The 25,112-nt window shown below is 39.8% G+C and overlaps 2 long non-coding RNA genes across 2 annotated transcripts; one reads left to right on the top strand and one right to left on the bottom strand.

The window, feature by feature from the left end:
- Positions 1 to 10,299: 10,299 nt before the first annotated feature.
- Positions 10,300 to 12,033, top strand: LOC139831270 (uncharacterized). The gene is made up of 2 exons (XR_011745961.1): positions 10,300 to 10,787; positions 11,759 to 12,033. It is a non-coding gene; the product is annotated as an uncharacterized lncRNA (long non-coding RNA).
- A 9,263-nt stretch (positions 12,034 to 21,296) lies between these two features.
- Positions 21,297 to 22,698, bottom strand: LOC127304709 (uncharacterized). Its single transcript, XR_007853503.2, has 2 exons — positions 22,480 to 22,698; positions 21,297 to 21,717 (listed from the first exon to the last, which is right to left on the bottom strand). It is a non-coding gene; the product is annotated as an uncharacterized lncRNA (long non-coding RNA).
- Positions 22,699 to 25,112: the final 2,414 nt, after the last annotated feature.

Below are 25,112 nucleotides of genomic sequence, written 5' to 3'. Positions count from 1 at the left end.
TCCTCCGGAGATGAATCCCCTCTCCGGCAGGGTGCCGGAGGCGATCTCCGTAATCCCCCGAGATGGGATTCGCGGCGGCGGCGTCTCTGTAAGGTTTTCCGTATCGTGGCTCTCGATCGGGGGTTTCGCGACGGGAGCTTTAAGTAGGCGGAAGGTCAACGCGGGGGGCCACACGAGGGGCCCAGGGGATAGGTCGGCGCGGCCAGGGCCTGGGCCGCGCCGGCCACCCCCCTGGCCTCCTCGTGGCCCCACTTCGTTAGGTCTTCGGTCTTCTGGAAGCTTCGTGCAAAAATAGGACCCTGGGCGAAAGTTTCGTCCAATTCCGAGAATATTTCTTTACTAGGATTTACGAAACCAAAAACAGCAGAAAACAAGAATCGGCTCTTCGGCATCTTGTTAATAGGTTAGTTCCAGAAAATGCATAAATATGACATATAATGTGCATAAAACATGTAGGTATCATCAATAAAGTAGCATGGAACATAAGAAATTATCGATACGTTGGAGACGTATCAGCATCCCCAAGCTTAGTTCTGCTCGTCCCGAGCAGGTAAAACGATAACAAAGATAATTTCTGAAGTGACATGCCATCATAATCTTGATCATACTATTTGTAAACATATGTAATGAATGCAGCGATCAAAGCAAAGGTAATGACATGAGTAAACAACTGAATCATATAGCAAAGACTTTTCATGAATAGTACTTCAAGACAAGCATCAATAAGTCTTGCATAAGAGTTAACTCGTAAAGCAATAAATCAAAGTAAAGGTGTTGAAGCAACACATAAGAAGATTAAGTTTCAGCGGTTGCTTTCAACTTATAACATGTATATCTCATGGATATTGTCAACATAAAGTAATATAACAAGTGCAATATGCAAGTATGTAGGAATCAATGCACAGTTCACACAAGTGTTTGCTTCTTAAGGTGGAAGGAGATAGGTAAACTGACTCAACAATAAAAGTAAAAGAATGGTCCTTCGCAGAGGAAAGCATCGATTGCTGTATTTGTGCTAGAGCTTTTATTTTGAAAACATGAAACAATTTTGTCAACGGTAGTAGTAAAGCATATGAGTTATGTAAATTATATCTTACAAGTTGCAAGCCTCACGCATGGTATACTAATAGTGCCCGCACCTTGTCCTACTTAACTTGGACTACCGGGTCTTCGCATGCCATGTTTCAACCAAGTGTCACAAAGGGGTACCTCCATGCCGCCTGTACAAAGGTCCAAGGAGAATGCTCGCATTTCGGATTTCTCGCTTTTGATTATTCTCAACTTAGACATCCATACCGGGACAACATGGACAACAGATAATGGACTCCTCTTAAATGCATAAGCATGTAGCAAAGTTATTATTCTCATATGAGATTGAGGATATATGTCCAAAACTGAAACTTCCACCATGGTTCATGGCTTTAGTTAGCGGCCCAATGTTCTTCTCTAACAATTTTGCATGCTCCAACCACTAAAATGATAGACCTTCAGACAAGACGGACATGCATAGCAACTCACATGATATTCAACAATAGTTGATGGCGTTCCCCAGAAGCATGGTTATCGCACAACAGGCAACTTAATAAAATATAAAGTGCATAAGTACATATTCAATACTACGATAGTTTTTAAGGCTATTTTGTCCCATGAGCTATATATTGCAAAGGTGAATGATGGAATTTTAAAGGTAGCACTCAAGCAATTTACTTTGGAATGGTGGGTAAATACCATGTAGTAGGTAGGTATGGTGGACACAAATGGCATAGTGGTTGGCTCAAGGATTTTGGATGCATGAGAAGTATTCCCTCTCGATACAAGGTTTAGGCTAGCAAGGTTATTTGAAGCAAACTCAAGGATGAACAAGTGCAGCAAGACTCACATAAAAGACATATTGTAAACATTATAAGACTCCACACTGTCTTCCTTGTTGTTCAAAACTCAATACTAGATATTATCTAGACCTTTAGAGAAACCAAATATGCAAATCAAATTTTAGCAAGCTCTATGTATTTCTTCATTAATGGGTGCAAAGCATATGATGCAAGAGCTTAAACATGAGCACAACAATTGCCAAGTATCACATTATCCAAGACATTTTTAGAATTACTACATGTAGCATTTTCCAATTCCAACCATATAACAAATTAACGAAGAAGAAACTTCGCCTTGAACATTATGAGTAAAGCCTAAGGACACATGTGTCCATATGCAACAGCGGAGCGTGTCTCTCTCCCACAAAGTGAATGCTAGGATCCATCTTATTCAAACAAAAACAAAAACGAAAACAAACCGACGCTCCAAGTAAAGAACACCAGATGTGACTGAATAAAAATATAGTTTCAGGAGGAACTCGATGATGTTGTCGATGAAGAAGGGGATGCCTTGGGCATCCCCAAGCTTAGACGCTTGAGTCTTCTTAAAATATGCAGGGATGAACCACGGGGGCATCCCCAAGCTTAGAGCTTTCACTCCTCTTGATCTTAGTATATCATTCTCCTCTCTTGACCCTTGAAAACTTCCTTCACACCAAACTTCAAGCAAACTCATTAGAGGGTTAGTGCATCATTAATAATTCACTCATTCAGAGGTGACACAATCATTATTTTCACTTCTGGACATTGCATAATGCTACTGGACATTAATGGATCAAAGAAATAAATCCAACATAGCAAAAGAGGCAATGCGAAATAAAAGGCAGAATCTGTCAAAAACAGAACAGTCCGTAAAGACGAATTTATAAATGGCACCAGACTTGCTCAAATGGAAAAACTCAAAACTAATGAAAGTTGCGTACATATCTGAGGATCACGCTCGTAAATTGGCAGATTTTTTCGAATTTTCTACAGAGAATTGTGCCCAGATTCGTGACAGACAGCAATGCTGTTTCTGCGCAGCAATCCCAAATATAACATCAACTTTGACATAGAAACTTTACTTGGCACAAAAACATGATAAGGAGAGGTTGCTACAGTAGTAAACAACTTCCAAGACTCAACAAAACAAAAAATTGCTGTAGTAAAACACATGGGTTATCTCCCAAGAAGTTCTTTCTTTATAGCCATTAAGATGGGCTCAGCAGTTTTAATGATGCAATTGCAAGAAATAGTATTTGAAGCAAAAGAGAGCATCAAGAGGCAAATTCAAAACACATTTAATTCTAACATGCTTCCTATGCATAGGAATCTTGTAAATAAACAAGTTCATGAAGAGCAAAGTAACAAGCATAGGAAGATAAAACAAGTGTAGCTTCAAAAATTTCAGCACATAGAGAGGTGTTTTAGTAACATGAAAATTTTTACAACCATATTTTCCTCTCTCATAATAACTTTCAGTAGCAACATGAGCAAACTCAACAATATAACTATCACATAAAGCATTCTTATCATGAGTCTCATGCATAAAATTATTACTCTCCACATAGGCATAATCAATTTTATTAGTTGTAGTGGGAGCAAATTCAACAAAGTAGCTATCATTATTATTCTTATCATCAAATATAAGAGGCAAAGTATCATCAAAGTAAATTTTCTCCTCAATGCTTGGGGGACTAAAAATATCATGCTCATCAAAGCCAGCTTCCCCAAGCTTAGAATTTTCCATATCATTAGCAACAATAGTGTTCAAAGCATTCATATTAACATGTTCCATGGGTTTTTTAATTTTCGCATCAAACCATCCATGTCTTAAATCAGGAAATAGAATAAAAAGGTCATTGTTGTCCATTATGCCTAACTAGTGTAAATAAAAACAAGTACAGTACTAGACATGATAACAAAATAAATTAAATGCAAGTAACTAATTTTTTGTTTGTTTTTGATATAGAGAGCAAGACAGTAAATAAAGTAAAACTAGCAACTAATTTTTTTGTGTTTTGTTTAGGTGCAGCAAAAAAAAGTAGTAAATAAAATAAAGCAAGACAAAAACAAAGTAAAGAGATTGAGAAGTGGAGACTCCCCTTGCAGCGTGTCTTGATCTCCCCGGCAACGGCGCCAGAAAAAGAGCTTGATGGCGTGTAACTCACACGTTCGTTGGGAACCCCAAGAGGAAGGTATGATGCGCACAGTAGCAAGTTTTCCCTCAGAAAGAAACCAAGGTTTAATCGAACCAGGAGGAGCCAAGAAGCACGTTGAAGGTTGATGGTCGCGAAATGTGATGCGGCGCAACACCAGGGATTCCGGCGCCAACTAGGAACCTGCACAACACAACCAAAGTACTTTGCCCCAACGAAACAGTGAGGTTGTCAATCTCACCGGCTTGCTGTAACAAAGGATTAAACGTATCGAGTGGAAGATGTTTGCAAAGAAAACAGTAAAACAAGTAGATTGTATGCTATGTAAAGAATAGGACCGGGGTCCACAGTTCACTAGAGGTGTCTCTCCCATAAGATAAAAGCATGTTGGGTGAACAAATTACAGTCGGGCAATTGACAAATAGAGAAAGGCATAACAATGCATATACATGACATGGTAAATATAGTGAGATTTAATCCGGGCATTACGACAAAGAACATAGACCGCCATCCAACTGCATCTATGCCTAAAAAGTCCACCTTCAGGTTATCATCCGAACCCCCTCCAGTATTAAGTTGCAAAGCAACAGACAATTGCATTAAGTATGGTGCGTAATGTAATCAATAACTACATCCTTAGACATAGCATCAATGTTTTATCCCTAGTGGCAACAAAGACATCACAACCTTAGAACTTTACACACTTGTCCTGTATCAATGAAGGCATGAACCCACTATCGAGCATAATTACTCCCTCTTGGAGTTAAGAGTAAAAACTTGGCCAGAGCCTCTACTAATAACGGAGAGCATGCAAGATCATAAACAACACATGAACAATAGATTGATAATCACCATAATCATAGTACTCTCTATCCATCGGATCCCGACAAACACAACATATAGAATTACATATAGATGATCTTGATCATGTTAGGCAGCTCACAAGATCTAACAATGAAGCACAACAAGGAGAAGACGACCATCTAGCTACTGCTATGGACCCATGGTCCAGGGGTGAACTACTCACTCATCACTCCGGAGGCGACCATGGCGGTGTAGAGTCCTCCGGGAGATGAATCCCCTCTCCGGCAGGGTGCCGGAGGCGATCTCCAGAATCCCCCGAGATGGGATTCGCGGCGGCGGCGTCTCTGTAAGGTTTTCCGTATCGTGGCTCTCGGTACTGGGGGTTTCGCGACGGGAGCTTTAAGTAGGCGGAAGGTCAACGCGGGGGGCCACACGAGGGGCCCAGGGGATAGGTCGGCGCGGCCAGGGCCTGGGCCGCGCCGGCCACCCCCCTGGCCTCCTCGTGGCCCCACTTCGTTAGGTCTTCGGTCTTCTGGAAGCTTCGTGCAAAAATAGGACCCTGGGCGAAAGTTTCGTCCAATTCCGAGAATATTTCTTTACTAGGATTTCTGAAACAAAAAATAGCAGAAAACAGCAACTGGCTCTTCGGCATCTTGTTAATAGGTTAGTTCCAGAAAATGCATAAATATGACATATAATGTGCATAAAACATGTAGGTATCATCAATAAAGTAGCATGGAACATAAGAAATTATCGATACGTTGGAGACGTATCAGGCCTCCAAGAGCAGAGGTTTGTAGAACAGCAGCAAGTTTCCCTTAAGTGGATTACCCAAGGTTTATCGAACTCAGGGAGGAAGAGGTCAAAGATATCCCTCTCAAGCTACCCTGCAACCACAAAACAAGTAGTCTCTTGTGTCCCCAACACACCTAATAGGTGCACTAGTTCGGCGAAGAGATAGTGAAATACAAGTGGTATGAATGAATATGAGCAGTAGTACGGCGCCAGAAAATAGCTTACTGGCGTGCAGTTGATGGTAGTAATATTGCGGGAAGTAAACAAGCAGTAGTAACGCAGCAAAACAGTAACAAGCAGCGATAGCAGTATTTAGGAACAAGGCCTAGGGATTAGACTTTCACTAGTGGACACTCTCAACATTGATCACATAACAGAATAGATAAATGCATACTCTACACTCTCTTGTTGGATGATGAACACATTGCGTAGGATTACACGAACCCTCAATGCCGGAGTTAACAACCTCCACAATTAAATGTTCATATTTAAGTAACCTTAGAGTGTAAGATAGATCAATACGACTAAACCAAGTACTAACATAGCATGCACACTGTCACCTTCATGCTTATGTAGGAGGAATAATACACATCAATACTATCATAGCAATAGTTAACTTCGCAATCTGCAAGAGATCATGATCATAGCATCAACCAAGTACTAACACGGATGCACACACTGTCACCATTACATCGTGCAGGAGGAATAAAACTACTTTAATAACATTGCTAGAGTAGCACATAGATAAATTGTGATACAAAACACATTGCAATCATAAAGAGATATAAATAAGCACTTCACTACGCCATTCATAACAGTGAATAAGTATTCTGTGAAATATAGCCTAAGAGACCCACACGGTGCACACACTGTCACCTTTACACACGTGGGACAAGGAGTCTCCGGAGATCACATCAGTAAAACTCACTTGACTAGCATAATAACATCTAGATTACAAGCATCATCATATGAATCTCAATCATGTAAGGCAGCTCATGAGATTATTGTATTGAAGCACATAGGAGAGAGATGAACCACATAGCTACCGGTACAGCCCCGAGCCTCGATGGAGAACTACTCCCTCCTCATGGGAGCAGCAGCGGTGATGAAGATGGCGGTGGAGATGGCAGCGGTGTCGATGGAGAAGCCTTCCGGGGGCACTTCCCCGTCCGGCGGCGTGCCGGAACAGAGACTCCTGTCCCCCAGATCTTGGCTTCGCGATGGCGGCGGCTCTGGAAGGTTTCGCGTACCGTGGCTTTCTCCGTAAGGGTTTTCGACGCAGGGGCTTTATATAGGCGAAAGGGCAGCCTCGGAGGGTCGAAGGGGCGACGACACCATAGGCTGGCGCGGCCAGGGCCCAGGCCGCGCCACCCTATCATCTGGGGCCCACAGGGCCCCCCTCTGGCGGCTCTCGGGTGTTCTGGATGCTTCCGGGCAAAATAGGAACCTGGGCGTTGATTTCGTCCAATTCCGAGAATATTTCATTACTAGGATTTCTGAAACCAAAAACAGCAGAAAACAGGAACTGACACTTCGGCATCTTGTTAATAGGTTAGTTCCAGAAAATGCACGAATATGACATAAAGTGTGCATAAAACATGTAGGTATCATCAATAAAGTAGCATGGAACATAAGAAATTATCGATACGTCGGAGACGTATCAGCATCCCCAAGCTTAGTTCTGCTCGTCCCGAGCAGGTAAAACGATAACAAAGATAATTTCTTAAGTGACATGCCATCATAACATTGATCATACTATTGTAAAGCACATGAGATGAATGCAGAGATTCGAAGCAATGATGAAGATAATGAGTAAACAAATGAATCATATAACAAAGACTTTTCATGAATAATACTTTCAAGACAAGCATCAATAAGTCTTGCATAAGAGTTAACTCATAAGCAATAAATTCTTAGTAGAAAGCTTTGAAACAACACAAAGGAAGATATAAGTTTCAGCGGTTGCTTTCAACTTTAACATGTATATCTCATGGATAATTGTCAACACAAAGTAATATAACAAGTGCAATAGGCAAACATGTAAGAATCAATGCACACAATTTACACAAGTGTTTGCTTCTAAGATAGAAAGAATAGGTAAACTGACTCAACAATAAAGTAAAAGAATGGCCCTTCAAAGAGGTAAGCATCGATTGCTATATTTGTGCTAGAGCTTTGATTTTGAAAACATATAGAGAGCATAAAAGTAAAGTTTTGAGAGGTGTTTGTTGTTGTCAACGAATGGTAGTGGGCGCTCTAACCCCCTTGCCAGACAAACCTTCAAAGAGCGGCTCGCATTTTATTTTATTTTTGGGTGGCACTCCTTCCAACCTTTCTTTCACAAACCATGGCTAACCGAATCCTCGGGTGCCTGCCAACAATCTCATACCATGAAGGAGTGCCTTTTTATTTTAGTTTTATTTAGATGACACTCCTCCCCACCTTTGCTTTCTCAAGCCATGGCTAACCGAATCCTTCGGGTGCCGTCCAACAATCACATACCATGGAGGAGTGTCTATTTTTGTTAATTAATTTGGGACTGGGAATCCCATTGCCAGCTCTTTTTGCAAAATTATTGGATAAGCAGATGAAGCCACTAGTCCATTGGTGAAAGTTGCCCAACAAGATTGAAAGATAAACACCACATACTTCCTCATGAGCTATAAAACATTGACACAAATAAGAGGTAATAACTTTTGAATTGTTTAAAGGTAGCACTCAAGCAATTTACTTTGGAATGGCACTACAAGAAATGTGTTGACTTGTGACCTTCTCTCAATGACACTCAGTGAAATCGTCATGAATCTATGACGCTTTTGCACTAAATTGTCGTAAGCTGTTCGGAGTAGTCAAACCCCTAGAAAATTACGACGATTATAGTGAAAAACGTCGCTATTTCCTAGCACCAAATCGTCATAACCTGAGTTGTGCGGTTTAGCACCTTATATTTAATGGAGCATGACCAATTTAGATCGTCGTAATGTTTACACTGAAATGACTAGTCAGCCACATCATCAATTATATCTACGTGTCATGTCCACATCATCAGCTTTGGACCTAGTATCATGTCCACATGTCATTTTCCTATTCCGCTATAAAAATTGAATAAGATAAAAATTGTGTAGCTCCTATTCTGCTTATTCATTAATAATAGATTTATTTCTAATTTGATTTAAAATATTTTCTGTGATAATTAATTTTATTCTGCTTATTCCTTATTCACGTATAGTCTCTTTTGCACAAGGGAACGCCGAAAAGATATTTTCCCTCCAACCGACCAAAATTTAATCACTCCCGCCCAAAAACTGTGCTCCCACGCAACACGAATTTCTCGCGCCTCCCTAACTTGTTGACGTGAAATGACTAAAAGCCCCATACGCGTAACCTCCACCCAGGGATATTTTCGTGAAATCATCACGGAATCCCCATCAAAATCACTGAACCCTAGCCCGCTCCTCCCGCATCCAGCCTCCCGCCGTCCTCCCCCAACGCATCTTCACACCGCCAGCCCCCCGGCCCCGTCCTCGACCGCACGGACGACGGCGGCGGCCATCTCCTCTCGTGTACATGGGGGCAGCCGTCCCATCCCTTCTTCCCCTGCTGTTCACTAGGCCCCCATCTCCCCCCCTCCCGTCTCCGGAACCACCTCTCATGTGTGTCACCCTCTTCGTCGCCGTCGTGCAGTGACCCTTGAGTTCGGGCCTTCGATTTGATCTTGTATGCTTCGCCAGTGGTTCTTTTTCCCAGTCATTTTCTGATGAAATTTTTGCTTGGTGCGGCAGGTTCTTGCCGCGGGCTGGTGGTAGGGTTGCGCTCCAGTGCCCGGATGTCGAGCACGTCTCCGTCAACGACCTGTTCATCACCACCGACGACATGGTATCTCCTTCGATTTCCCTGATGTGTTACTGGCGTGATTATTCTAGATGTTTTAGTTACGGGATCTCTAGATATTTATGTGATACGGGTCGTTGTGGATTTGGGTATAGGTTGGGACGGTGATTGCAGATCTGCTTTTCTATAGCTTGGATTTGTCTATGGGTCGCCATCCACAAGAATCGTAGTTCTAGCAAGCTATTGTTGTAGACTGTCCAGATTTATTTTCTCTACAGGTTGTCTCGTGAGAAGTTACTTTGTAATAATTGGTAGCCTCCATTGGGTCTAAATAACGTCTGTGCAGTCGTAGTGGCAGTTTCAGTAACACTAGTAGACATTAGCTTATATTATGATGCTGAATTACGTGCCTGTAACTTGCAGACATACATGTTCAAGTATGACTCTGTTCACATACAATGGAAGCACCATACGGTTAAGGTCAAGGACTCCCAAGACCCTTCTATTCAGCAAGAAAAAGGCTACTTTGTTTGGCTGCAGGTTTGAGCTAGTGAGCTCCCTAACGACCTCTCACTAGTAGTAATATGCAGCGACATGCAAACTGGTTGTACGTTGAGTTGTGAGTACATTATCACCTGAACAACTTCTTGCTTGGTCTGATATAGTGGTGTTCATGACTATTTTTCAGGACCACACATTGATATATATTGTTGATGGTGGATGGTTTAGTTAACGAGAATTGTATTGTTGTTTGGTGTAGGACATGTTGTCCTTGGAGACTTACAGCATGTTTTTCTCTAGTAGTAGTGATATGGAGTCAAGTCAGCATGCTATGAAAATCATCATCTGCTTATATGTAATATTTCTGAATTTGACTGCATTTGTGAATGTACAATCATTGAGTTATGTATCTACTGTTTGTTATTCTGCTGCTGAATAATATGCTATTAATCTGATGCTGAGCACTAAATTCTGAGTTATTAATTCCTAATCCTATGGAGATGAATGCATGTCTTCTTTGGAACAAGTATTAATTGTTATGCATAACTGTTAGTGCTCATGGTAACGTGTGTTATTGCTGTGACAGCTAGTTGAAATAGACAGTTTTCTTGAATGCCAAGTATTATACCTATCATTCTTTACTGTTTTATGTGAACATTATGGTTTAATAGCTTAGTATAAGGTTCTGGTGTACTTACTGTTCATGGCATGTTGCATGGTAGTTGTGGTTAGCTTGCATATTGTTCTACTCTTTTCTACATAATCTGTGCATTTGTCTTAATTTGCAGTATTTTGACCCAATAGTCAATGTTAGGCAACCTTCTGCGTTAGCCATAAGCCAACTCAAGTAATGTTCTTCCTTTCATCTATATATGATACTCATGTATCCTTATAGCACTTTTTTTCTTGCTTGTTGTTATTTCTTTTCTGTAGAATACATATGGGCTACTATCAATGTTGCACATTTCATTCTTAAGCCACGTATATATATATCATATGAACATTGGAAATGTAAACAAAATTAGAAGTCATAAAATTCCTCTATCTTGGTTTTGGTAGCTGTAGATTTTATGTAGGAAAGTGTCACATCTGTGTAATCTGTGAGTTATCCTTACTCATACTGGAAGCTCTTGCTGTATCAGTGCAGCCTTGGATAGCATATTAGAAATTTTCTATCTGTTTTTGAAGCTTGCATGCATTATGAAGCTTTTTATCTATTTATCGTGCTGTAATCTGCAATGTAGCAATGCCCTGAAGTAATAAATCCAATTTAACTTTGTAAAAGCAGTACTAGCTATTCCTGAATTGATCCTTACTTTGTGTTGCGCCAATCCATATTGTTGCAATCTGGGTTAGCTTGATGAGTAAAAGCACTAGATTAGCTTGATTAGTATTTCCTTCACTGTTCTATCTCAAGTGCATGATGCAGCCTGCACTACTTGATATAGTTTGTTTGGTCAGAGACCCAGACCTGCACTTGTTGGAGGAATAAATTTTGCTTGTGTATTTTACAGTTTCTCTGATCATGAGGTTTATAAATCTGACCAACTTTTCTTATCATGTATTTGAGTTGTTATCATTTTCAAGATCGACGGTGTTTTTAATAAATGGGCATTGCTAGTTATAACCTCCCAGTTTCATTTCTTTCTTGAGGCAACTACTGCTCATTTGTATTAGTTAAGACATCTGTTGTGATCATTGACATCATGGTGTAATTATTTCATTCTAATATTTATGTACCCCTTATTTACATGTGTTTGGCCAGCAGCAACATCCTTTATGCTTACTGACTCTTACCTCTCTTGGTTGTTCTCTCAGATCTGGTGGAGTGTGCTGGAGGGCACATGATTCACATGTCAAGCTAACCGTGTCCTAAATTAGGGATATAGTCCTGGTGATGCAGCATTAAACATGGGACATTGGTAGCCCAGTCGGTCCGGCCGGAAGGACATGATGGATGTTGCGTGCTTGTAGTCGTGTGTCATGTCTTGTATCTAAATTGATGTCACATTTTTGCCTAAATGGATGTAATAGATTTAATAATGGCTCTTCTTATCAGTAGCCTTTTCAATGTATTCATTGTTTCTGATTAAGTCATCTGTTTAACCTGATAAATACGATAAGTATTAACATGGAAACATACAAGTGGATCAAATCTGTTGTGCGATCTGACAGATGTGCATCATTTACCGGTGGGACCAGCCCAAGAAGTAATTAACCGTAAAAAGGCCAAGGTCCAAAAAAAAAGTGCTAAGCCCCAAATGGAATATGGACCATAAAAGGCCAAGGTCCAGAGAAGACAAAGGCCTGAATTAATGGGCTTGGCCTATGAAGACCACCTAAATGGATTGGGCTGATTTTGATCTACGACAATTTGATTTCGTCGTGATTTTGCCACGTTGGATTGTCCACGTAAGTTCTGATGTGGCATAACCAGATTGACAATGACGATATTGTATCGTCATAAAGGCTATGACGATCAAATATCGTCATAGACGACTATGACGTTTTAAGACAAATCGTCGTTGTAGTTGATTACTGACGCTCCGTTTTTGACAATCCATTTATCGTCACAAAATCGTCATGGATTAAAAACCGTGACGAATTATTGACAGAAATGGAGGGTCGTGAGTCAACATATTTCTTGTAGTGTGGCGGAGAAATACCATGTAGTAGGTAGGTATGGTGGACACAAATGGCATAGTGGTTGGCTCAAGGATTTTGGATGCATGAGAAGTATTCCCTCTCGATACAAGGTTTAGGCTAGCAAGGTTATTTGAAGCAAACTCAAGGATGAACCGGTGCAGCAAAACTCACATAAAAGACATATTGTAAACGTTATAAGACTCTACACCGTCTTCCTTGTTGTTCAAAACTCAATACTAGATATTATCTAGACCTTAGAGAGACCAAATATGCAAATCAAATTTTAGCAAGCTCTATGTATTTCTTCATTAATGGGTGCAAAGTATATGATGCAAGAGCTTAAACATGAGCACAACAATTGCCAAGTATCACATTATCCAAGACATTTTAGAATTACTACATGTAGCATTTTCCAATTCCAACCATATAACAATTTAACGAAGAAGAAACTTCGCCTTGAACATTATGAGTAAAGCCTAAGGACATATTTGTCCATATGCAACAGCGGAGCGTGTCTCTCTCCCACAAAGTGAATGCTAGGATCCATTTTATTCAAACAAAAACAAAAACAAAAACAAACCGACGCTCCAAGTAAAGAACACAAGATGTGACTGAATAAAAATATAGTTTCAGGGGAGGAACCTGATGATGTTGTCGATGAAGAAGGGGATGCCTTGGGCATCCCCAAGCTTAGACGCTTGAGTCTTCTTAAAATATGCAGGGATGAACCACGGGGGCATCCCCAAGCTTAGAGCTTTCACTCCTCTTGATCATAGTATATCATACTCCTCTCTTGACCCTTGAAAACTTCCTTCACACCAAACTTCAAGCAAACTCATTAGAGGGTTAGTGCATAATTAATAATTCTCATATTCAGAGGTGACACAAACATTCTTTACACTTCTGGACATTGCACAAAGCTACTGGACATTAATGGATCAAAAAAATTCATCCAACATAGCAAATATGGCAATGCGAAATAAAAGGCAGAATCTGTCAAAAACAGAACAGTTCGTAAAGACGAATTTTAAAATGGCACCAGACTTGCTCAAATGGAAAAACTCAAAACTAATGAAAGTTGCGTACATATCTGAGGATTACGCTCGTAAATTGGCAGATTTTTTCGAATTTTCTACAGAGACTTGTGCCCAGATTCGTGACAGACAGCAATGCTGTTTCTGCGCAGCGATCCCAAATATAACATCAACTATAACATAGCAACTTTACTTGGCACAAAAACATGATAAGGAGAGGTTGCTACTGTAGTAAACAACTTCCAAGACTCAACAAAACAAAAATTGCTGTAGTAAAATAAACACATGGGTTATCTCCCAAGAAGTTCTTTCTTTATAGCCATTAAGATGGGCTCAACAGTTTTAATGATGCTCTCATGAAAATAGACAATAAAGCAAAAGAGAACATCAAGAAGCAATTTCAAAACACATTTAAGCCTAACATGCTTCCTATGCATAGGAATCTTGTAAATAAACAAGTTCATGAAGAGCAAAGTAACAAGCATAGGAAGATAAAATAAGTGTAGCTTCAAAAATTTCAGCACATAGAGAGGTGTTTTAGTAACATGAAAATTTTTACAACCATATTTTCCTCTCTCATAATAACTTTCAGTAGCAACATGAGCAAACTCAACAATATAACTATCACATAAAGCATTCTTATCATGAGTCTCATGCATAAAATAATTACTACTCCCAACATAAGCATAATCAATTTTATTAGTTGTAGTGGGAGCAAATTCAACAAAGTAGCTATCATTATTATTCTCATCATCAAATATAGGAGGCAAAGTATCATCAAAGTAAATTTTCTCCTCAATGCTTGGGGGACTAAAAATATCATGCTCATCAAAGCCAGCTTCCCCAAGCTTAGAATTTTCCATAGCATTAGCAACAATAGTGTTCAAAGCATTCATATTAATATGTTCCATGGGTTTTTTAATTTTCGCATCAAACCATCCATGTCTTAAATCAGGAAATAGAATAAAAAGGTCATTGTTGTCCATTATGCCTAACTAGTGTAAACAAGAAACCAAATGTCGCAATTGCAGAGTCTAAAGGAAATAGCTTCGAGCACACACACAATGGCGCCAGAAAAGTACTGTTACCTGGAACCGAAGTATGAGTGCCTTTTACCTTTCCTCCCCGGCAACGGCGCCAGAAAAGTGCTTGATGTCTACGGGTGCTTCTATTCTTGTAGACAGTGTTGGGCCTCCAAGAGCAGATGTTTGTAGAACAGCAGCAAGTTTCCCTTAAGTGGATTACCCAAGGTTTATCGAACTCAGGGAGGAAGAGGTCAAAGATATCCCTCTCAAGCAACCCTGCAACCACAAAACAAGTAGTCTCTTGTGTCCCCAACACACCTAATAGGTGCACTAGTTCGGCGAAGAGATAGTGAAATACAAGTGGTATGAATGAATATGAGCAGTAGTACGGCGCCAGAAAATAGCTTACTGGCGTGCAGTTGATGGTAGTAATATTGCGGGAAGTAAACAAGCAGTAGTAACGCAGCAGTAGTAACGCAGTAAAACAGTAACAAGCAGCGATAGCAGTATTTAGGAACAAGGCCTAGGGATTAGACTTTCACTAGTGGACACTCTCAACATTGATCACATAACAGAATAGATAAATGCATACTCTACACTCTCTTGTTGGATGATGAACACATTGCGTAGGATTACACGAACCCTCAATGCCGGAGTTAACAACCTCCACAATTAAATGTTCATATTTAAGTAACCTTAGAGTGTAAGATAGATCAATACGACTAAACCAAGTACTAACGTAGCATGCACACTGTCACCTTCATGCTTATGTAGGAGGAATAATACACATCAATACTATCATAGCAATAATTAACTTCGCAATCTGCAAGAGATCATGATCATAGCATAAACCAAGTACTAACACGGATGCACACACTGTCACCATTACATCGTGCAGGAGGAATAAAACTACTTTAATAACATTGCTAGAGTAGCACATAGATAAATTGTGATACAAAACACATTGCAATCATAAAGAGATATAAATAAGCACTTCACTACGCCATTCATAACAGTGAATAAGTATTCTGTGAAATATAGCCTAAGAGACCCACACGGTGCACACACTGTCACCTTTACACACGTGGGACAAGGAGTCTCCGGAGATCACATAAGTAAAACTCACTTGACTAGCATAATGACATCTAGATTACAAGCATCATCATATGAATCTCAATCATGTAAGGCAGCTCATGAGATTATTGTATTGAAGCACATAGGAGAGAGATGAACCACATAGCTACCGGTACAGCCCCGAGCCTCGATGGAGAACTACTCCCTCCTCATGGGAGCAGCAGCGGTGATGAAGATGGCGGTGGAGATGGCAGCGGTGTCGATGGAGAAGCCTTCCGGGGGCACTTCCCCGTCCGGCGGCGTGCCGGAACAGAGACTCCTGTCCCCCAGATCTTGGCTTCGCGATGGCGGCGGCTCTGGAAGGTTTCGCGTACCGTGGCTTTCTCCGTAAGGGTTTTCGACGCAGGGGCTTTATATAGGCGAAAGGGCAGCCTCGGAGGGTCGAAGGGGCGACGACACCATAGGCTGGCGCGGCCAGGGCCCAGGCCGCGCCACCCTATCATCTGGGGCCCACAGGGCCCCCCTCTGGCGGCTCTCGGGTGTTCTGGATGCTTCCGGGCAAAATAGGAACCTGGGCGTTGATTTCGTCCAATTCCGAGAATATTTCATTACTAGGATTTCTGAAACCAAAAACAGCAGAAAACAGGAACTGGCACTTCGGCATCTTGTTAATAGGTTAGTTCCAGAAAATGCACGAATATGACATAAAGTGTGCATAAAACATGTAGGTATCATCAATAAAGTAGCATGGAACATAAGAAATTATCGATACGTCGGAGACGTATCAGACATGAGAGCAGCAGATCAGGAGCGGCTCCGCGTGGAGGAGCGCCGCCGCATTGAGGAGCATCGCCGACTGGATGAAGACCGACGTCGGGAGGCATCACACACCTCTGAGCGCGTGGCCCGCGAGAGGGCACTGGCGGACAAGCGTCGCAAGGAGGATGAAGCTCGCACGCGCGATCGCTGGGCACATCGATCTGAGATGTTTGCCTGGTGCTTCTTCGCATCTGGAGGATCTGCACAGATCTGTCGATGTAAGTTTGAACACCTCTTCTTCCATACCACCTCCAGTAGCAGCTGTAGGATCCGATAGAGTAGAGGTTAGTCTGAATCAACAACAATCTGGGTCTAGCTTGAATATTTCTCCATTAGCTCCTGCTGCGCCTGAACCGGTGGGGTCCTCTGTACCTCCACCTATTCCTGGCTTGAATGTTACTGGTTCTAAAGCTGCCGATAGTAGATTCATCAAGTTTAAGGGGTCCTGTTTGAATTGCTGTGGTGAACATCATATAGAGGTTTGTCAGAACAGAGAACCATGGAATACAAGGCGCCGTTCTTTGGGAGTGAAGAGTTTGGGTCCGCATTCTATTCGATTTCTGTACCTGAGATAGAATCTCAACCCGTGGAGCAGTTGAATTAGGCTCATATCATAGTTGAGAAGGGTGAAGTTAATTGCAGAAATATTGAACACGAGTTTAATGTCTGGGCCGAGTCTATGAAGATAAATTGGATATTCTTTGCAAAGGAAGTATCACCCACTGAGTTTAGAACAAGATTCCCTTCAGCAAAAGCTATTGAAGAGCTAGCTCACTTTGGTAAGCTCTTCATGAGAACAGTTCCTGGAGCTATTATTTCACTGGAAAAATGGGCTGGTGATATTCAGCCGATTTTTGTGATGGAAGAAGCTTGGTTTAGAGTCAAGGGAATTCCTATGAATTTCAGGAACAGATCCACAGTCTTCTATGCTGCCAGTCTTGTGGCTAAGCCTCTTGCCCTTGATAAGAACTTCCTTAGGAATTTTTCATATGTGAGAGTCAAGATTGGAAGTCAGGATTTGTCCTTGGTTCCAAACACAAGAATTGGTGAGATCAAGAGTGGGTTCTTTGAATTCCAGTATACCAGGGAGTTGTGTGAACCAACTCCTAATCGTGGTACCAGAATCATGGTAGCTGACACTAATCGGGTGGTCAGGGTGACCATGGAACTCACAAGAGACGGAGAACTGGCAGAAATAATTTTGATGCAGGGTCCCAGTGTGCTCCTCCAAAGATAACCGGTAACACTGATAGGACTAATGGTTCAACCAGGCAGACTGCTGCTATCTATGTTGCTTCTAGTAGGGACAATGGCAAGAGGAAGCTGTTTGAAATGGATTCACTGGATAAATCTGATAAAGACACAACTGCTGGCACTTCTAGTTCCAATCTCCCATATGACAAAAATGTTAATTCTGGGTCCCTGTCTGATGTGCATAAGTCAGTGACTGATGCATTTTCTCCATCTGTTTTATCCCCTGGTCAAGCTTCCTCTAGTGCCTCTGCTTCCCCTTCATACACACAGTTTCTCCACACTCTGGCCAAGTCTAGCAGTGACAAGGCTTTCATGTTTCAGAAGAAGTACAAGAAAGAATTGGGCCCTATTTTGGAAGCTGTTAATGAAGAAGAGTTCTCTGAGGAACAGGTTGACTATGACACTACTGACTCTGAGAGTGATGCAACTTCTGAGAGATACATAAATCCTGGTCAAGGTGTGATGGCTTTGGCTGTTCCCACCCTGCAAGAAAGGCCTGCTGCCACCCTACCTGCTGATGGTTCACAACCAGAGATTGATGGCACTCAAGAAGATCCCCTATCTCAAGTTGATAATCCTACTGACATGGAGACTAATGATGGCACTGGTATTAATGAAACTTTACCTCAAGCAGGTGATGGATCTCAGTTTATCAAGATGAGCTCTAGGATTATTTTCCAAGACTTGCACTCCACCAGAATTCCTGAGAGAGCAAGCAGGAATGCAGCTGCAAGAGATGTTACAGGTACTAACCTTACTTCACATAATTCTTTTGTTTTACTTGATGATGTTTATATTCATTATAGGGCCCTTGAAATGGGGGTCAATCCTGAAACTTTTACCATGGAAAAAATTAATTATTTAAAAGATCTTGAACAAGCTAGACATGCTATTACTGTGGCCCAGAATTCCCAGGAAACAGAGAATGAATCAGATTCAGAGAGAGTTTTGCTCTTTGGCTTTGATAGAGATCAGGACCTGGAGGATGAGGATGACTTTACAACTGTTGTGTCTAGGAGAAGCAGGAAGAAAAGGAGAAGTGCTGGCAAATCTCGGAGATGGAGGGAGACACCAACAAAATCAGGTGGCTCTCTCAGAGGGGCACAATCAAAATCATGTGCTGCCTTGGTGAAAGTCAACAGTGATCACCCTTTGAGTGACATTGTTACTGGAACCAGATGTAGGAAAAAAATCCAAGATATTTATGATAGGAACCACTCTTAATTGTAGGGGTGTGGGTAAGAAAGGCATGAGCAGGTTTCTTTCAGATTTCATCAGCGAACAAGATGTTGACTTCTTGGGGTTGCAAGAGACTATCAAAAAAGATTATTCTCCTACTTTTTTCAGGACTATTGATCCATAGGGGCACTTTGACTGGAAGTGGATTAGTTCCATTTGTAGAAGTGGTGGAATTCTGGGTGGTTTTAGGCTATCCAGATTCTCCATTACTGATACTGTTGTTGGTAAATTCTTTATCAAAGTTTCTTTCTTGGATTTGAAGCTTAATCTAAACTGGTGTTTGGTGATAGTGTATGGTGCTGCTCAGCTGTGTGATAAGGAAGAATTTCTGATAGAACTTGGCATGGTTTGTAGTGACCAGAGACTCCCTCTACTCATTGGTGGAGATTTCAATATCATAAGATTTTCTTCTGATAAAAACAAAGGGATGAGAAGCAACAGGTGGTCAGATATGTTCAATTCCATTATTAATACTTATGCTCTTAGGGAGATTCACATGTCTGGTGGCCAATACACATGGAAAAATAGTCAAACTGTTCCTACACTTGAGAAATTAGACAGATTCCTGATGAGTAGTGACTGGGAAGATATTTTCCCCTTGACAACTGTGCATAAGTTGAATAGAGAAATTTATGGTCACAATCCTCTTATTCTTGACACCATGGGGAACAAACCCAAGAAGAAGTATGAATTCAGATTTGAAAAGAGCTCGATAAAAGAAGAAGATTTTCTTGCTAGGGTTGATAGAGCCTGGCAGCAAAATGTTAGGGAAAATAACAACCTTGATAGATTACAGAAAAAGCTGAAAAATGTCAAGAGCAGTTTGAAAGGTTGGGGCCATAACTTGAGAGGAAAAAAGAAAAAAAGTGATATATCTCTTCCTCTGTCTGATTTGGAAAAGAGAGAAGAGCATTCTCCTTTGACCCCTGCAGATATTCAGAAGAGGGCAGAGTTGCAGCAGGAATTACTTGATATCCTTGACAGGGAAGAAAGCTTCTGGAGACAGAGGGCTAGAGATAATTGGCTGCTGCAGGGAGACTGTAATACAGCTTACTTCCATAGAATGGCAAATGGTTGTAAGAGAAAATCCACTATTTTCTCTCTGAAACATGAAGATTCTGTGATACAAGGTGATGAAGGTTTGCTACAGCATGCTACAGATTTCTACAAAAACCTGTTTGGTCCTATGGAGGACAGAGGTGTTAGATTGAGGGAAGATGTATGGAACAATGAAGAAAAGCTAGATGACACTGACAGAGAGAATCTGGGCAGAAGATTTACAGTGGAGGAAGTAAAAAATGTTGTTGACCAGATGGAAAAGAATAAGGCTGCAGGTCCTGATGGGATTCCCATTGAATTCTATCAAGTGTGTTGGGAGATAATCAAATCTGATATCATGGCTGTTTTTGATGATTTTTATGACCACAAGATTGATCTGGCTAGAATCAATTATGGTATCATTACTTTGATTCCAAAAGGAGAGGATGCTGATAGAATCCAAAAATTCAGACCTATCTGCCTATTGCAATTTCCGTTCAAAATTTTCACCAAAACTCTCACTGTTAGGGCTGCACCAGTTATGGAAAAGTTGTTGTCTCAGTGTCAAACTGCTTTCATCAAAGGGTGATACATCACTGATGGAGTTATGTTTCTCTGAGGTAGGACTATGGATTTTTTCCATTGAATAGCGGGTCTGAACTGGGTAATTTTATTATCTATCCATATTAGTTGATTCAAGCCCTTCTACCAAACAAATAAACGTACTGCTATGATCCTTTGAAAGTATGGTTTCTGAGGTATACAATTTTGATTCCTCGACATTTATTTTCTTGTAGCCGATATTTTCTTAACCGAATTTGCTTCCAAGCGGAAACAATAATTTTATGTCGAGAGAGACACATGGATTATTTCTCCAGGGTGATATCTGAACACATTCAAAGTGCATCAAATAAAATAGTACAACAACATTGCTATATAAGTTATGAGTCTTAATAGTACATGAATTAATATACATATCATTAATTTCCCTCAAAAAATATACATATCGATCATTTAATAAGGAAAAAAGAGCTTGAAAGTACAACGCCTTGATATGCAACATTTTTCTTCTTTCTCAGCGAAATTAAAGATGGTAAGAGGGGAAGCTACATCGTCTTAATAGTTATAAGTAGACTGGGTGATATTTGTGCAATCACCAATTTTTTGCCTGAAAGAGTGCAAAAAATTTGTTGTTATGAACGATAAGAACAATGCAACATAAGAAAATAAATAAGTAATTTATATATTAATTTGGTAGCCTTGCCAAACAAATATCTTATGTACTCCTTCCGTTTACTAATATAAGACTAGCTTGTGGAAACGTCTTATATTAGTGAACAGAGGAAGCAACAAACTTCCCAAGAGAAGAAAACTAAATAAACAAAGCAATTGATATGTCTACGATGATACAAATTCGTGTGTTTAAGAGTATATAAACTATAAAACAATAGTAGAAGACTCTCCATTCATAAGTAATGTCTAAAACATCAGGCAAACAGAACTCACATATTTCCTTGATGTCAATAGATTGCAGTTTTATCCAAATCTAGTGATTGATTCCAGTGTCGCCCTTAAGACAATATCGTCTTTGCTTGATTTTTTGTAGTATTTATTTGTAGCTTTTGTAGATTTGCCCAGTTGTTCCTTCCTGCACGTTGAAGAGAAAAAGGTTTAATAGTAACAAATAGTGTGTTTATATTTGAAATTATGTATCCACTTGCTACAGTAATACAATTTTAAATGCATGTTTGTATTTTATACTGAGATCCCCAAGATTGATAGATGTATATGATTTAGGAACCATTTAGAACAAAGGAGATACATAAACATTTAGATAATCCAAATTGTATAGGGAAAATCCTCAGATCTCGTTTGGAATAAAGGAATACCTCAACAAGAATCCCATAAAATTCCTATGGAATGTGGAAGTCCAGAGAAACTTTGGAGAAAAGCATACATGTGGTCCTATCACATACTTTCTTCTCTTATTTTTGAATTCACGTGTTTTATCTGTTGAGATGACAGCTTTTAGGTATTTACCGATTCATGCGATTTCTCGAGTATGTTTTGTTCCTAAGATCCTTGCGTGGATTTAATTCTTTTTTCTGGTTTGTTTTCCCCTGCCAACAACAGGTTAATGACCCTTATGTATAATTTGAGCTGCACTTTTTCTGTACTATAAAAAAGTGTAGTAATTTCATCATAAGCGGATCCGTGCTCTGTAACCAGCAGCTTCTCGCTTGTTTCAAAGGCAATAATAACACAGATGGCTCTCGGATTAAACATGAAGAAGCTCACGTCATTAATTCTTTTACTCACTTGACGATTAGCAGCACCAGCAGTTGTAATATATAGGAAGTACTAACTGAAGCCGATTGAGGTGAATAAACATAGCGTTTCACGAAATCACCTGTTGGTGCCGCTGGTCACCACCACTGGCTGAACCTGCTCCGCCACCGGCAGCCGGACAAGGGGGCTCTGACCCATCTTCTATCGCTCTCCCTCTCTCTCTCTCTCTCTCTCTAGCTTGTTGTTTGCTGCTTTTTTGTTTTGAGAAGGCAGTTTGCTGCCTTGGGACTGCAAGGTTGCAGCTGTATATAAAGAGCTGTTATTCAAATTGAAAGTTACAGATAATGACCAAAAGGGCTGAGGCTTTATGGACTAGGTCTGTGTTGTGTGCACTTTGGTTATATAAATTTACTCTTTTTGCGCTTTGTGCGAGCATGAATTGTGCCGCTTCACAACTGTCATTTGTCCAAGCATTTCCATTTGTCTCTTAGACTTTGATGTAGACAGGGTTTTAAGTTTCTATTCTGTACTGTCAAGTTGAGGTTCGTGCTTGCCCTAGCTAGTAAGTACTGGGCTACATTAATGTTGTTTAATCTGCACTTTTTTCACATAAATTGATAAATTAAAACTGTAGGCTTAAGAAGAAGTGTGGTAGACACACCATTTTTTGTTACATCTAATTTGCTTCTAACGGACAATACTGCCAAGATTAGGGTACCCTCTACCCTATTTGGTTAAAAAATGAACTAACATTTTTAGATGACATAATCATTTTAGTTCAATTTTTGCACAAAAGAGCGTAAAGGGTACCCTAATGTTGCCCCACTTGCATCTCTAAATACTACAAGTGCACCAGATGACCAAGATTATTAAATTAAACTCCAAAAGGTCCAAACATTCTATACTATGCCTTCTCCCAGAATCCTTCCTAATACCCACAGACTAAGAAGTTCCCTTTAAAAAAATTGATGCTCAAACTTCGTATACTGTGATTGCACACTTTATAGTTTCAAGGCTGTTTTTATTGAAACAAACTAAAAAAAAACTTGTGAAATTCAGAAGTTTATAAAAACATCAGTTATAGTATAATGTTCATGATCTTTGGGGTCCTTTTTTATGTAGAAATGTTCTGAGTTTTAAATGATTGTCGGAGCTCTTCCAAAACACTAGAATGAACCTATGTTATGGCATACCCCTTTTTTAATACTTAACAAAAAATTGCATATTTGTATGTCAAAATAAATAAAAAATCACACGCATATATACTGAGTCAAAACTTACCCATGATTTTTTTCCATAGAATATTTGATCCGTTACTAGTTATCATGAACAAATTAAAATTTAGCATTCTACTTTTCTTATTGTTCATCTAGGTAGCCTTGCTATTTTTGTAATAGAATATTTGATCAGTTACTAGTTAGCATGACCAAAAGTCACCTAAGGTCAACTCAAATTACTTGTGTATTTTCATTCACCATTCCGAGTTTCAAGCCTTTTTTATTCAGAGAAAGTAACAAAAACTTGTAGAACTTATAAGTTTATAAAAACATTTATTATAGTAGTACCATGTTCATGTTCTTTCCGGTCTTCTTTTTTTATGTACTAATTTCTCACAGTTTTAGAATATCGCCAGAGCTCCTGCAAAGTACTAGAATGAACCAATGTTTCAACATACCCATTGTTTACTAGTTAGCAAACAAAGCATATCAGTAAGTTAAAAAAAACAAAAAAAATCACACACATATATTGAGTCAAAACTTACCCATGTAATATTTCATATAATACATTAAAACTTCTAACTTTCATGAAAAACTTAAATTTTGGCTTTTTTCATTTCTTATTTTTCACCAATGTAGTCTTACTATTTTACAGAAATACACATTATAAGTTTCTAACCAATATATCTGTGCATGATTTATTCTTATTATGGACTTAGATTATGTTTTTGCTACGTATTAAAGAGTGTGCAATTCCAAAAATCCGCTCTACCCACCTGCTTTTGGATAATATATAAGCAAAGCTAGCTCTCCCCTACTGAAAGAAATATAAGCAAATTTCTTCTAGATTAAATCTTAGGTCTTGTTTGACCTGTGAAAGAAATACCTTCCTTGTTGAAATGTTCCAAAAATTCTTAAAATAAGAGGGAAAAAACTATAAAAGGAAAAAAGTATCTAACTGAAAGAGCTTATTTTATTTTTTAGGATTAATCAAAAGGGTTGGGAAATAAAAGCACTAATGCCACATCTAGTCCATAAATTGTTAAAGCTTCCATAAAAGCTAGACTAAAAGTCAGGCCGGCAATATATTTTGTCTGCACGAGGTGGGTGCAGAAAAGTAATGGGGTGCAAAACCTCTATAATCATTTTCATAACCAGGTATGAACACATAACCCGCTTGGTTCTATTGCCAACTTCAAAAAAAATAAAAAATCAACGTACTTCAAAACTAAATACCACTCAGAGTTGGCCATCCAACTCTCGAAACCGCATACTTTATGTCCATGAGGTGAGGCAGTGCTAGCTGGTTTTGACCGTCACGGAATGGTTTTATGCTGACATGGCCCCTAGATATGTGGAATCTAGTCACCATAAGAATAAACAATATAATGTTACTTCCTCCAATTCATACTACTTGACATTAGTATGAATGTACCTAAAACTAAAATATGTCTAGATACATATCTATATTAAAAGCAACTAATATAGATCGGAGGGAGTATTATCCTCTCTTCATTTCTTTTCTCCGCCAAACCTA

The sequence above is a fragment of the Lolium perenne genome, chromosome 5 (genome assembly GCF_019359855.2).
Source record: "Lolium perenne isolate Kyuss_39 chromosome 5, Kyuss_2.0, whole genome shotgun sequence".
Classification (NCBI taxonomy): Eukaryota; Viridiplantae; Streptophyta; class Magnoliopsida; order Poales; family Poaceae; genus Lolium; species Lolium perenne.
This window is presented reverse-complemented; position numbering and strand designations above follow the sequence as displayed.